This window comes from Eurosta solidaginis, chromosome 3 (assembly GCF_040869045.1).
Source record: "Eurosta solidaginis isolate ZX-2024a chromosome 3, ASM4086904v1, whole genome shotgun sequence".
NCBI classification, from domain to species: domain Eukaryota; kingdom Metazoa; phylum Arthropoda; class Insecta; order Diptera; family Tephritidae; genus Eurosta; species Eurosta solidaginis.
In genome coordinates this window covers 284,330,499-284,345,738 of record NC_090321.1, presented here as the reverse complement: position 1 = coordinate 284,345,738, position 15,240 = coordinate 284,330,499, and the positions used below count along the sequence as shown (strand labels likewise).

At 36.5% G+C, this 15,240-nt stretch overlaps 1 protein-coding gene across 1 annotated transcript in view; it reads right to left on the bottom strand.

The window, feature by feature from the left end:
• Window positions 1-15,240, bottom strand: part of LOC137245726 (aquaporin AQPAn.G-like) — a 206,516-nt gene that overhangs the window by 115,694 nt on the left and 75,582 nt on the right. The window lies entirely within an intron of this gene.

Below are 15,240 nucleotides of genomic sequence, written 5' to 3'. Positions count from 1 at the left end.
CTTTCAAAGGATTTGAAAATTTTAACGATAAATTGACCGCAGATGAAACAGAACATATCTGGATCATTTGTACACTTAAACTCTCGCGCCCTTCTATTCATATTATATTTTTAAGTAAATGACGGGTTATAAACTGCAATTATAAACTGAACAGTATCCTGCGAGCCTTGCAGATTTATGAAGGAACAAGGCGCATGTACTATTATTTATACATAGATCAAGTAAAAATTCAAGCCTACCTAGACAAAAAGGTTCCCTAGTTCTACAAAGAAGGCACTACCTGCCTTAATGCTCTAGCTTGAAATGTACCTGGGTTTGAGAAAACGAAACTACCAGTTTTTTGTATCTAATAACCCTTCGAAAATCTACCTGCTAACTAACTGATATACGAATACTAATATAATAAAACAGAGCTTAGAGAGAAAAAAAATCTCCAAAAAAATAAAAAGTTTTCGAGATCCTTCCTCGCAAAATACTAATTTTTTTATATTTTTACAGAAATATTGAAAAAATCCGTAATGACTGTTCGTTATCTTTGAATCTGCAGGGCCTAGCAAAAAGTGTTGTATGTGCAGTTTATAGCAAATTTTATTACCTTTTAAAAGCTTGAAATCATTCATTAGATATATATGATTAAGTGCACCAAATTTTTTTTTTTTTTTTTTGAAAAAAGGGTAATTCGTAAATATCTCAAAAACTTTACCACAGAATTAAAAATAACTTTGATTTTCGGAATCAGGGGGTGATTTTACGTAGGAATTTCATAATGGCGTCTCTGGTAGAGAAAAAAAATTGGAATTTGTGATCCAGTGTTATTATTTAATTAATTTGCGAAATATAGCGGGTTATTTTTTATTTGTTGAAGATAACGCGGTATCCGGAACGAAGGACCAGTTTGTGAGCGGTGGATAGTAGTTGTGGGTTGAAATTATGCTTATACTTGCCGATTAATGCGGATTATAAAAACACGTCAAGTAATTTAAAAGGATTGAATAGATTTAATAAAGCGGAAGTAAACAACGTCTGACAGCTGATAGCACAGTGCAGTCAAGGCTGGCTGATGACATTAGAGAAAAGTAGGGGTGTACAAAGTTACCAAAGTTAGGCTCGAACAGTAATAAATTTTATTAATCCGGATACGTCCGGGACTAGTCGCAGAAGACCACGCGAGTAATGACACTATTCGTCGATTTATAAGGCCTGAACTATTCTCTTTTGTTCTTGTTTGTCATCTGAGGAAGTTAATTTTTCTTTTTTCCCACCTCAGTCAGCGTTTTTATGGTCTTAACATTTTCTTTAGGCTTTGTTTCAATAAAAGGATTGATTTTGTTTCGATAGAAAGAAAGAAAGTATACTGAGTCCAATACTTATTCAGAAAGGTAATAATTTTTTATAAATTTATAAATATGTCCCATTATTACAACTTACCCTAAAATTAGGTATGTGAACATTCCGAATTTCATGAATGGCATAAAACCTATGGCAGAACTGCAGACAGTTTAGAACTTATATTTTTCTTTTCTGCTTTGACTAATTTGCTTAAATTAATTACATATGTGTGTAGTTTTTTTTCCTTTTTTTTATTTTCGAAAGCCTTTACATCTAATTAAGATACTTATTTTTATTTTTTATTTTGCTTTTTTATTTACTTTTGCTCTAATCTATCATTCATTTGTTACCGTCTGCATGAATCAGCTGTTTAATGAATATAAAACCGCCAAGACTGCTAAAGTTAAGCTTGACTCCAATGATTCCTCAATGGTTACTACGCATTTTTTCGCCGAAATTTATAAATTCGATAATAAGATGCAATGGTCAAACAAGCAATAGCCATTGTTTCATACTTAAGCATATCTCTGCAAATACAAAAACAATTTATACGGGCTTATGCGCAAAAGAAAGGTCACTGTAGGAAACCAAAATATTTCGCCATTCAAGCTGTACAGTTTCCAAAACAGCGTTAAAATAATCACTTGACGTAGATTTCCGGTGTTCTCATAGCTTAAGAATTCAATAGATGTTAGTCGTGGGATATATTCCTATGCAATGACTGGGAAACAATTCCCTTTCATTGATAATGAAATTCAAGGTGAAATTGTTTCCTATGAAAATCGGGTTGTACAGGATAAATCAGATAATAACTATTTAATTACACATTTGACACAAAGATTTTGAGTAGGAAAAAAATTTTCCGCGGAACTGCAGGGCGGATACGCAATATTTATTGGCACAACCTTAAACATTAATCCTGAAGTCGATAAATAAAATGCAAAATTAAATTTTACTGAAAAAAAAACCAAAAAAATGCTAACTTGTGGTTGGCTATATTACGGGAATCCCGAAAATTGCTCACTCTTGGTTAACTACAAAAAAACTCAGCTTTAAACTGGTTACACATTAAACTTTCATAATCATGCAGAGAAAATCAGCTTTGATTTTTTTGGGTCATCGCCATTCAGCAGGAAAAGAACCTAACTACAAGTTGGCTTTCAATAAACCAGTACGCACTTTTATCTCTTTAGTTTCTTTGAAATATGCTTCCCTACAGCGAAAAGCACCCTTTTCAGGTTTAATGACTTCCTCTGAGCTGGTGCTAATCTTATACAGAGTGGGACAATTGGTAGCCACACTTCTGCCGACAGAGTATAAGTCTGAGCTATAAGAACCACCTACGACTGCGAGACAGAGGTAGTTATTTCTGCAGTACTTATCAAGTAACTACTATCTAAGTAATTTTATGTCTTGTAATGATTTTTCCTCACTCTTACCGAGCAAGGTTTTCAAAGTTGGTTTGGGAAAGTTTATGTCGGGCGGGACCCTTTTACAAAACTAGCAATCAGTCGGCTTGGGGGGATTCTTGACATTCTTTCTACCAATAACCATTACAAATATTTATTATGAGGGTCCCTTAATTACCCTTTTTGTTGGGGATAAAACCAAGAACGAAGAAAACGAGTAACTACAAAATTTAAGGCAAGAACAAGCAAAATGTACAGCATTGTCATCTAAAAGTCTGAAAAGAAGAGTATCTCCGGATGTTGGGGAGATACAAGGCGGGAAATCTTAACCCTCCCTACCATTGATTTTTGGGGCACCATTTTTTTATCCAAAAAATCCCTAGCGTAACTCTTTGACCCGACTTACCACATTACCTCAGGAAAATAACGTAAACTTTTACCATTCCGTAGTAAATTCAATAAATCAAAATTTTTTTAACGCTAAGTACATCAAAGGTGAAAACCTGCCTTTCTTAAACCCGCTACACAGGTTAATCTACTTTAATTATAATAAATTTGAGCTCACATAGATTATTTCTCTTTTTTTTTCTTTTTTTTCAGTTCAATACCAAATCTTGTTTTGTTTTTTGTTTTTAACAATTCACGTATAGCATGTAGGAATTAAATCAAAAAAATTTACCTATCTACAATGGTGGAGGTTTACATAGGCATTTCCAAACTTGCATGCTAGTTATAGATATAAGAATGTATATTAGGCCGGGTCGATTTGTGGGGAGGGATCAAAATAAGAAACTTTGCCGAAGGAACCATACCTCTAAAACGAATTCTGATGTCCCCCCCCCCCCCCTTTGGGTCGTAGGGGCAAATTTTGAAAAATCCCACTTTGAAATGCCTATGTTTTTTCTTTTTGGAGTTTATTTTTCTCTTTAGAAATTTATTTAGTGAAAACATATGTAAATGAAAAAATGAATTTTTCTTGAATTTTGAATTGCTTGTGTTGTTTTTTTTAAGCTACCACAAGACACAGCAGGTAGAATTGAAATTGCCCCTACCCAAAAGTTCGACCCAAAGGGGGGACATCAGAATTCGTTTTAGAGGTATGGTTCCTTCGGCAAATTTTCGTACCTAACCTTTTATTGATTTTCACAAATACGGTTTCTCCTTGGTGATAAATCTTTATGGGATGCCGGGTTTTATTATGATAAGAAAGATCTTTAAGCTGTTTATTTCTTAGTTCAGAGATGTTTTCTTCTCCCGCTCTTTCAAATTGGCTTGGGTCAGTGGAGACTCTTCTCCCGAAAAACACCTCTATTGGTTTCTATTTTGTTGTTGAGTGAATTGTATAATTATATTCGTAGACAAAGTTGTCAAGAAGTTCGGCGAATGACGTGAAGGTGCGTTCTGATTTTAAGCAACGCATTATTTCTGTGGCGGTCGAGTGGAATCGTTCCACTTGACCGTTAACGGAACGGTGTTTTGAAAACTTGTATGTTTAAAGCAGAGCCGGCCACACAAATACTTAAACAATTGAATAAGTGTGTGTAAAAATTGGGTGACAACTCCCCACAGTGTGCTAAATGAAAATATGGGCAGTGAAGTTTGAAATTAAAAAGCACTTTGGTTATTTAATTTCAAGCTAATCCTGACTATATTTACTTATATGTATACGTATAACTAAGAACGCGGAGGTCGGGCTAACCAGATACAACTTTTTTATAAAAGGAGGTATGTGTGTTGTTTCTTCAATGCAAAATTCATAAGGGCGGCATTGCTTTGCTAAAAATAAAGCGACGACAAAAGAAGCCTTCTTTATTTCATAGTTCCTATTTGCTGTATCTGATTCGATATCCGAAAATAGTTTCCTTTTGGCTTTATCAAATAGACTGAGCTTTTCTGCTTGTCTTTATGGGCAGTTATTAAAATGCCTTTTGAAGGAAAAAAGTTTATTTGATGTGAAAATTCGTTGGCACAGCAAAAATTGCAGCATATTGTTTTTATTTCTGTGGCAACAAATCATAACAACTTAAGTCGACCAATCAGAATTTCTTCTGCCGGTTTTTAGTAACAAAGAAGCTTAGTTTTGTATTTATTGGTTTTATATTATTTGGTTTCTAGACCATTAAATCTAATACGTTTGGCTAAGTTATGAAGCAGTTTTCTTTTAAAAAATCGCTGGAGGAAATTTCAACTGGTATAATTTCTTAACTCGGCTTAAGTTGTTATGATTTGTTGCCACAGATTTAATGCGCAAAAAGTAGCATGGACGTTTTCCTTTGCATTCATTCTGGTTTTGTTTAGCTTGAGCAGCCGTCTTGCTTGCTGAAGCGTTATGCAGCGAATGATGGCAAGCGAAAGCAAAATACAAAGAACTATAAAACAATGTAAATGTAAAAAATATTTTCGCATTATTAAGTTTTAAAAAATATGTATGTTCAAAGGAACTTAATAATACTTACTAAAACGCATTAAAAGTCACTTTAACATTGCAGCATATTGTTTTTAATATGTGCCCAAAAAGTAGCATGGACTTTTCCTTTTGCATTCACTGTTGATTTTAGTGAGTGACGAGCGAAAGCAAACGATCGTGATCACACATCGTTAGTGTCGGTGTGAAAATACGAACTCAAATTGCACAATGTGCAACTTTTGGCCGGCTTTGGTTTAAAGTGTCCTCCATTAAAAATCTTATGGAAGCTGCGTTCAGGGATGTTTCGTTATCTATTATGACATATTCGGGTACGCCAAATTGAAAAAGTATTTCACGGAGAGGTTCCTTAACGTGTTCTATTGCTCTGGATTTGAGTATTTTGGTTTGAGCGTATTTCGAAAATTTGTCTATTGCTGTCAGGACTATGTTTCGGTCGGTCATGTAAATGTCGATGTGCAAAATTTGTCCCGGAAATTGAGGTATGGGAGTTTCTCCTAATTTTGGTTTACTGGGGTGTCTATCATATTTATTTTCTTTACAGATTGAACATTGTTGAATTATTCTTTTAATTTTTGTAGTCATAAATGGGAAGTAGAAATTTTCGCGGATTTGAATTTTATTTTCTCGACAATTTCTGTGAGCTCTTTTGTGTGTTTTGATTATGATTTCTTCCTGTTCTTGTTCGTCTGTCACGTCCTGGACTTGAAGTTGTGTAAACCTGATCTTATAGTTGCTAAAGTGGATTGGGTATATTTCCTGAATTTTTCCAATAATTCGTTCTTCTGTCTTAATACAGTTAACTACGGAGGGGTTGAGGTATCTTTTAAGGCGGTCTATCAAAATTTCTGGGCTATAGTCGGGTTCCTCTAAAATATGCCTGTGGTATGTGGGAAATACTATTTTAAATTGGTACGTTGAAGTTTCAGCGACTTTCAGAAATAGTTGATTTTTGAAAACATTTATTGGGATGTCGACGTGAGGAATTAAATTATCCGATGAACTCTCGTCACTATGTTGAGTTAAGGATAAGGAATTAATTGGTTCAGGTGGCATTCTTGAGAGGGCGTCAGCTACAACGTTAGTTGTGCCAGGTTTGAAGTGGAGTTCATGATTATATTCCTCTAAAGTGGATTTCCAGCGTTTCATTTTAGAGTTGTTGTTTTTATTGCTAAGAGCCTGAGTAAGGGGTTGATGATCTGTAAATATTTTTACTTTTGCTGAGCCATAAAGATAGTTCCTGAAATTGTTTAGGGTCCATATTATAGCTAAAAACTCTTTCTCGTTTGTAGCATAGGCTTCTTCTGTTTTTTTGAGTGTTCTTGAAGTGAATGCGATGGGTATTTTATCCTGAGAAATGATTGCACCATTCGCATAATTTGAGACATCGGTTGTTAAATGGAAATCTTTGCTGAAGTCGGGGCATGCGAGTATAACATCGTCAGACATAAGGGATTTTTTTATTTTATTGAAAGCATCTTTTCCTTCTTAATTTAGTTTGATATTTATGTTAGCTGATTTGCTTTTGGATATACGCCCTTCTTCCCCTCTTAAGAGTATCGTTAGCGGCTTAGCCAACATGGCGTAATCTTTAATGAAGCGGTAGTAGTAGGAAAGGCCTAAGAATGAGCGAAGTTGCTTAACGGTTTTTGGGTAAGATATTTTTGATATTGCTTCAACCTTTGCGAGGTTTTTTGTAATTCCTCTTGAGGAAATAATGAATCCTAGGAACTCTACAGAGTCCTTGAAAAAATGGCATTTGTCCAGGGGCCCTATTCAGTCACATGAGTTTTGAAATGTACATTTTTTTTTCATACAAATTATATGAAGAAAAAGTGTACATTTTAAAACTCACAGTTACTGAATAGGGCCCCTGTTGGATCTTCATGTTAGAGTCTTGTAGAGTATTTAAAATTTGCTGTAAATGAAGAGCGTGCTCGATATAGAGGTAGCTTAGTTTGCCGATGTGATGACGAAGAATGTCATCTAGGGCTCGCTGGAATATTGACGGGGCATTTTTGAGTCCGAATGGCAATCTCGTGAACTCGTATTTGCCATTATTGATTGAGAAAGCCGTTTTCTCAATATCGGACTCCTTGAGCGGGATTTTATGAAATCTGCTTTTTAGGTCTAACACGGAAAAAATTTATTTTTCCCGAGCTGAGACAATACTTCATTTATCTGAGGTATTGGGTATCGGTCTGCTACAGTAATCGCGTTAAGCTTGCGATAGTCAATAACGACTCGGTACTGTTTGTTGCCTTTGGAGTCAGGTTTTTTGGCTACCACCCAAACGGGTGAGTGCCGTCGTCTAGCATTTTGTTTATTTGGGTTTCAACTTCGCTTTTAAGCGACACGTGGTAGGGATAGTATCGCGTATAAACAGGAGTATCTCTATTGGTTCTGATTTCGCCTACGACTTTAGTGGTGTATGTAAGTTTATCGTTGGGCACCGCGAAGAGACTAGAAAAGTTTTCAAATAAATTATTGATTTTACTTTGCTGATTTGGTGACATGTTGTCTTCGTTAAGATTAATTTTGTTAATTGATCCCGAAACTAACTGTTTTGTCCTAATTCTTGTGTTTCCTTTTATTTCCATAAAGTCATCCTTGACGTGGATGACAGATTCGAGTTTCTTGAGGCTGTCGTTTCCAAGAATACCATGGAAGGATCTAAATATGGGGAGAAGGTAAAACTTCAATTTGTTATCGGCGTTAAAAAGATTGAGATAGGTGTGTTTTTTGATTTTGATGTTTCCCGCTATTGATTTTGCAAACAAATTTTGTCGTTTCTGATTGGATTGGGAACAATGGAGGGCTGTATATAGATTTTGTAGATCCTGTATCTATTAAAAATTTTACAGTTTCTCCATTTTTCAATTTGCACTGGAAGTAAGGCAGCGAAGAGTGGTTCATCCTAAAAAATGTAGGTCTGTTGTGTCTAAGTAATTGTCCTTGTGTTGTTCCTCGCAGTTGTCAGGAGTGGTATAAGTTTCGTCGTTGTAATAATCTGCATTTATGTGATCGTCATTTGTCATGTTAGGGGAATATTCCTCAGGTTGGTCGGCATCTATTTGGAAGTTCCTTTGGATTTTGTTTGGGGGAACTGGTGCTGGAGGGTTTCCGGTAGGGGGTCTTTTGTTAGGTGGGTCACTAGGACGAGGCCTATTCATATAATTTATGTTGCGTGTTCTTAGTGACTGGTCTATATCCATGGGTTCTGGACGTGGCTGAGGCTTCTCATAGGGCCTCGGTGGTGGATAGTTCGGTTGCTGACCATAATCATTAGCTGGTTGTGGACGTTGACCTTGACCACTTATCTGTGGTGGTTTGTATGGGTTGGTTGCATACAACCTGGGTTGGGGCATGTATGCCAATTCTGGGTAGAATTCATTATTTAGCCTTCTAAGAGGCAAAGGTGGTCGAAATTCCTGCGGCTTTCTACCTTGGCCATTATTGCTTAGAGCATAATGTGACCTGAAATTCTGATTTTCTAGTTTAAGGCACAGGTGGAGTGCCTGAGGGAGGTCCGCCGGTTCTCTCATTCCTAGGAGTGTGGGTAGGTCTCCTTTTAGGCCGCGGACAAGTGTCTAGTGCTTTATCCCTATAAGTGCGGGTTAGTAGGTGCATGGCTTCTGTACCGACTTCCATTTAGCCTAGTTTGTTTAATATTAAGGACAAATGAGAGTATACCCGTTGGTAAAACTCTTGGATCGTAAGGTTACCCTGTACGAGTGAAGTCATTTGGTACTCGAGGGTACCAAGGTCGCGCTTGTCCGCGTAATGGAGTGTCAGGCATTTTGATATGGCCTGGCAGTCTAATGGAGTGTTGTACGACTCCAGAGCGACGTCGGCGTTGCCCACAATTTTATTCCGTATGACATTAAGTATCCCATAGTACTTGGGAGTTCCTCTTTGGGGCTCGTTTATCTGGATGATTCTGTCCACACTTTTCCTCCAGGATGGGTTTCCAGAGAATTCCCGAAGACATCTTACGACATCCGGAATTTTGTCAAGTTCGGAAACATTGCCGGTTAAATTTGTATCGATTTTAATGTCCGTAAAGTTCGAAAAATTCAGTTTTCGGGATATTTCTTACTAGTCCTGAGCCAATGTTTGTAAGTTCTTCCATCGAAAACGCATTGGAGTTACGAGGAGCTTGCTGACCAGAAGGTGCAGCTAGTGCTTGGGGTGCGTTTAGTATTGGTGGACGAATGAGATTGTTTGGATTCATTTCGACTGTTAAAATTATTTGTTATAATTAATTTCTTCTATTAATAGTAAAATTCAATGAACCGAACCAATTGAAAGTCTAAAGTATAAAAACCTTTATTTAAGTTTTTCACAAGAAGTGATAAATTTAGTTATTCAAAATTTTGGTAATTTATTCACTTTTATCTTAAAAATTTTCTCAGTGTTGTCACTAATTATTCACAAAGGGTTAATTCATCACTCTCTTATTTTACTTTTTATCAATGTAGCTCTCAATGGAGGCTTGTTACTATTCCTAAAATTTTAATTCTAAGGCGAATCCTTTTTTCGCAGATTTATATTTTATTTCGCTTTGCAATTTTTTCGTTTCTCTAATAAAATTTCTCAAATTAATTTTTCCTTCTATTTTAACTTCAAAATATTTTTTTTTCAACTTCAATTTTCAAACAAGTTCCTTAGTGATCTACTCTTTATTTACTTTTAAGATTTAAAACTTTTTATTTCACAAATTTCTCTCACTTTCTTATTTCTAAACTTAACTTACATTGCTAGCTTCTCCATTTTTTTGGGGAAGGTCCTTCGCGTACCCGCTGACGACTGGGTGTCTCCTTTTTGTCCTGGGTCGGTCTACTGGGGGGCCGATATACGCTGCTCCTATTCTCTGGCCTCGGTTGCTGCTTTCGTTGCTTCTTTCGTTTTTCCTTTTCTTAAAGTATTCTACTTGAATATTGTACGCTTTTTTAATCGCGCTATTTTACACGTTTCTTTTCAGTGTTTTTCGGAACAGAATCTAAAGAATATTAACTACTACTTTTTGCAACCCGTGAACAACCGTAGGCCCCACGTTGGGTGCCAGTTAAGGATTATTTTATTAAGAGTTCCAAAAAAATATATTTTTTTAGGGTCTTTACGACCTTTATTGAGTCACATCAAAAGTAGAACTAACTTTACAAAAATTATTAACTTATAACTAAACTTAATTAAATGGCCGACTCCGCTGGCGTCACTGCTGCTTTTGCTATTCTCCGAATTAGCCAACTTTAGTTGCGCGTGTTGGGCTTCCTATCTAAATGAATTGGAGCTTTAATTTGCTGCCATCGCGTCTGGCAATTTTGTGGGAAAGTATTGAACTTCCGCTCTACATAAATTTAAGCTCATTTTGCTGACATTGTGTCTTGAGCTTTTGTATGAAATATTGTGCAACAAGAGTTGCATATCCGCTTTACCTGCATTTATTATTGCTTACTAATTATTTATTGTTGCAGCAATTGTTAACATATGCCATGTTAACATGTATACTAACAAAAAAATGGTGCGCAAAATAATTAAAGAACTTACATGTTTTTTTTGGTCTCGAGCGATGACATCAGCAGGCGCCTGGTGAGAGCGTCGTAGACGAAGGATTGTATATATATCTTAAGCTGTGAAATAATTAGTACATTTTTTTGTGTTTGGTTTGGCTCACTAAACAAACACTCTAACCCACTCATACGATGTACATTTGCATATACTATTTTTACGTTATTCCAATTAGATGTTACTCAGTAAACCGGTTTGGTTTTACGCCGCCACTGGTGTAGTGAAAATTATATATAAAGGGAAGAATGGGATATTTGTAAAAAGGAAAGATGTACAAATATCTAAAGCTTTTATGTTTACGCTACATTGATAGCGAAATCAACATTTGGCGAGTGGTTACTCAGTCATCAATATGTTTGCAGTCCAAAGAACTAACCTGTATAGGGCGTGTTCACCACCTCCGGATAAACTCAGCAATTATTTAAATAATAGACCTCGTTAGGTACAACAAAATAGAAAAAGGGTTTCGACTAATATTTACTGTAGATGGCTACAACAGCCCAAAGTCCCCTACGTTTAACAAGGGCACCTTAATGGTTCTTGCATAGGACTAAATACATGCAATACATAATTTATCTGTTTTACATAGGTTAGGTTAGGTTGAACTGGCCGGTCCATGAGGACCTCACATAGAGTGATTGAGTCCGTAGTGTTACCAGAAGTTTGTTTTAACGACCAAACTAAAATACCCTATCAAAAACCAGGACCTATGTTACACAATAACTCCGTCCTCTTGGCAAATACTAGAAGCTTCCTAGGACTTAAGCCACTTGCTGCTTCTAGATCTGACAGCTGTATCACTCCTAATAGCTGGAGTCTTAGCCTGGCAAGTGCAGGGCACGAGCACAGAACGTGCTCGATCGTTTCCTCCTCCAACCCGCACTTCCTACATCTGCTATCACTGACCAAGCCTAATTTAAAGGCATGGGACGGCAGAAGGCAGTGTCCAACAGAATACCCGTCATGAGTCTACAGTCCTCTCTTTTTAATGATAGAAGCAACTTTGATAGTCTAAGGTTGTAAGACCTACACATAATCTTCGACACTTTACAGCCCCGCGCTTGAACCCACACCTTTCCCGCTTGGTCGATCATGTACACCTCTCGCCTTCGCTTAATCTCGCCCAGTCTAATTGGGACATCTACGGAGCAAGCTTCAAGGGATGCGCCCTTTTTAGCTAGTTCGTCCGCTTTTTCATTCCCATCTATTCCCATATGCCCTGGGACCCAATATAGATGTATGCTTCTCCCTGTCCCGATTCTCTCCAGAGACTGCTTACACTCTAAGACGCATATATGTAGATGCTGTGCTATGCGAGATTATTGCCTTAATTGCTGCTTGACTGTCAATATAAAAGTTAACACGGTTGCAGCTTAAGCTATTCTCTTCCAAGGTTTCTACTGCTTTGGTTACGGTTAATATTTCCGTTTGGAAAACGCTCCAGTAATCCGGCAGCCTGCAGGATCTGTTTATTTCCGGATCAGCACAGTATACCGCAGACCCTACTCCTTCCACTACTTTGGAACCATCTGTGTACACATGTATCACCTCGTCCGCCATTTGCGCACCCTTGCGCCAACCGTCCACCTCTATTGTGGCCTCAAGATCTCCCTCGAAGCGCAGATAGGGAATCAGGTAGTCTGTTCGTCTTGTGATTGATGACGCTATACTAATATGGGCGTATGATCGGCGCTCTAGCTGCCCCGAGGCACCGAGCCTGGTTGCGGTTGTTAATGCTATGTTCTTTGCTACCAGGTCTACAGGAGAAATGTGCATAATGGCATACAGTGCAGCCGTCGGCGTTGTTTTCAGGGATCCCGTAATGCTAAGCATCGATAGTCTGCATACCCCCTCTAAGTTTTTGAGGTATGTTGTTTTGAAGAACTCCATAGTATAGAATAGGGCTTACATAGGGAAAAAATATCAATATTAAATGCATATCTTAGCTGTAAAGTCACTAATGCCTAAAGTTTAGGTGTCAATTGCCTGAAAATTTTTTTATTACAATTAAGATAAATTTACCAGCATTAAAATCTGGTTTTGTCTTACCATGAAATTAAATATTGTTTAAATGGTTTTTATGATATCAAACTAAATCCTGTTTCAATGAATATTTGGTTAATGTCTGTTTTCACCTTCTAACATATATGTAATACTTCTATATCACTACTACTGACCCTGTCAAACATTACAGTACAGATATGTAACGAGAGAAGGAGACAAAATCTCAAGGCTGTCGTTAAATTTTTGTAAAAAAGGGGCTTAAATATATGTATATTGCAACAAGCCGTCTTTATTTTTAAAGACGTTTAAAGAAATGCATGTATAAGTATATTTTTATGCACGTATGTTTGAATTTTTTTTCATTTCAAAAGTACGAATTCTTCGCCTTGTTTTTTTTTTTTACTATTTATGTAAATAATGTACTTTGTATGGCTGCAGCCCATGTTTAGATAATAAATACATCAAGCCTTGTATTGTACTTGTTGGCCTTTTCATTGTTTAATCGACTAAACTCAGATTTTATAACAATTAGTGTGCAGAAGTTGGGTAAAGGGTATAGTGACCCGTTGTTATCCCTTTAATACTTTTTTTACACACGCTACTACAATTCACTAACACTAACAAAACCCGCGCATGCGCATAACATACATTTGCACAGTTTCAGCAAATAATGATTGACAGAAAATTTGCACATTAGGAAGATAGGAAGGTATTAATATAGAAGTATTATATATATCGTTAGCTTAATGTGAAAATGTGCTAAGTCACTTTTTTTGAAAAATTTTATTTTAATGCGGTTTTTAAACTGAATTCAAAATACATCGATGAGAAAAAAAAAATTTTAATTTTTAATTTTTACGTGCTGTGGGCAATGATGTGTAAATGTGCTAAGTCATCAGCTGTTAAAAAAAATGTGCTAAAGCAACCTGTCAATAATATCAATCTGAATTGCTAGTCATTTCTTTGTGCGCGCATTTTATTTAATCCATTCAGTCTAGAAGTACATCCTTTGTTGTTGTATTAACGATAGAGACACTCCCCGAAGGCTGTGGAGAGTGTTACCGATGTTGATGGTCCTTTGCCGGATATAGATCTGGTACGTTCCGGTAACAAAGCACTATTAAGGTACTAGCCCGACCATCTCGGGAAAGATTTATATGACCACATTAAACCTTCTAGGCCATTCCGCCCTCTCCACCCCCTAGTTCCATGAAGAACTTGGGGTCGCCAGAGCCTCGGCTGTTAATGAAACAGGATTCGTTACGGTTAGGTGAAGTTGACAATTGGATTGGACAAGCTATAAATACGCTGGCAACCCCTTGAGAGGGTTGCGAAATTGGATTCACCTAGTTGAGGCATGCTTTTGGTGTTTGATAAATGCTTTGCGCTGACCACAATCTACTTCAATTTTTACATGTCGTTAAACTTATATAAGCTGTTATTAAAATTAATAACATTACTGAATCGAATCGTTAGATGTATAGTCCTAGTTATAGGTTCATTCATAGCATAATTCGTTTTATGAGTTATTTCGATAAATAATCTACTATGCCGAAGATCACGCAGTGGAATATATGGAATGAACAAATTAGATAAATCAGAGCAATTCGTGCTAACGTTTATTACATTATAGGCAAGCATGAGTGAGATAAAAGTTCTTCTGTCATGCAAATCCTGAAGACCAAGCAATTTGTGCCTGCTGGTATATGATGGGAGGCCGTCTGGCCAGTGAAGCATACGTAAATCAATTTTTGTAAATATTTTTTGAACTTTCTCAATTTTATAGGATTTAGATTCATAGAAAGGATTCCATATTATTGAGCAATATTCAAGACCACTTCTCACCAAGCATATATAAAGTGCCTTCAACGTCATAGGGTCCTTAAATTCACTGATGGTATGTCTACCGAACCCAACCATTGCAACAAATTTTGAAACAACGAAGTCAATGTGACTAGAAAAAGAGAGTTTGGAGTCAAAAATTACACCCAAGCCTTTACTCTCTTGACAACGATTAACAGATTTAGCATTTGGTTTGTATATAAAGTATGTGGCAGTCGTCTTTTTGGAATAAGACACAACACAGCATTTATTTGAATTTAAAAATAAATTATTGTCTGCGCACCATCCGGCAAAAGAGTCCAGATCAGAACCGTTAGAAATATTTTGACAAATAAATAGTAGTTTTTGTGAAATATGTATATAGTTTTAGTGTAATATTTCAATCATTAAAGGGGAAGAGTAATGGGGAAACATATTGAGTAAAAAGTGCTAAGTCGGGAGAAAAAATTTATTTTGAGTGCGGAAATTGTGCTAAGTCATAAAATACCAGCTGGGTTCGCATACATGATTTTTATTTATCTTTTTCAAAGCTTCTACATTCAAAAGTATTGCAACTAAGGTATCCCTCATTCACAGTTTTGAAAAAAAAGGTTATTTCAAAAATTGTTCATTTTTTTTTCGTCTCCTGAAAAATTTATAAAAAGTGACACACATTTTCAC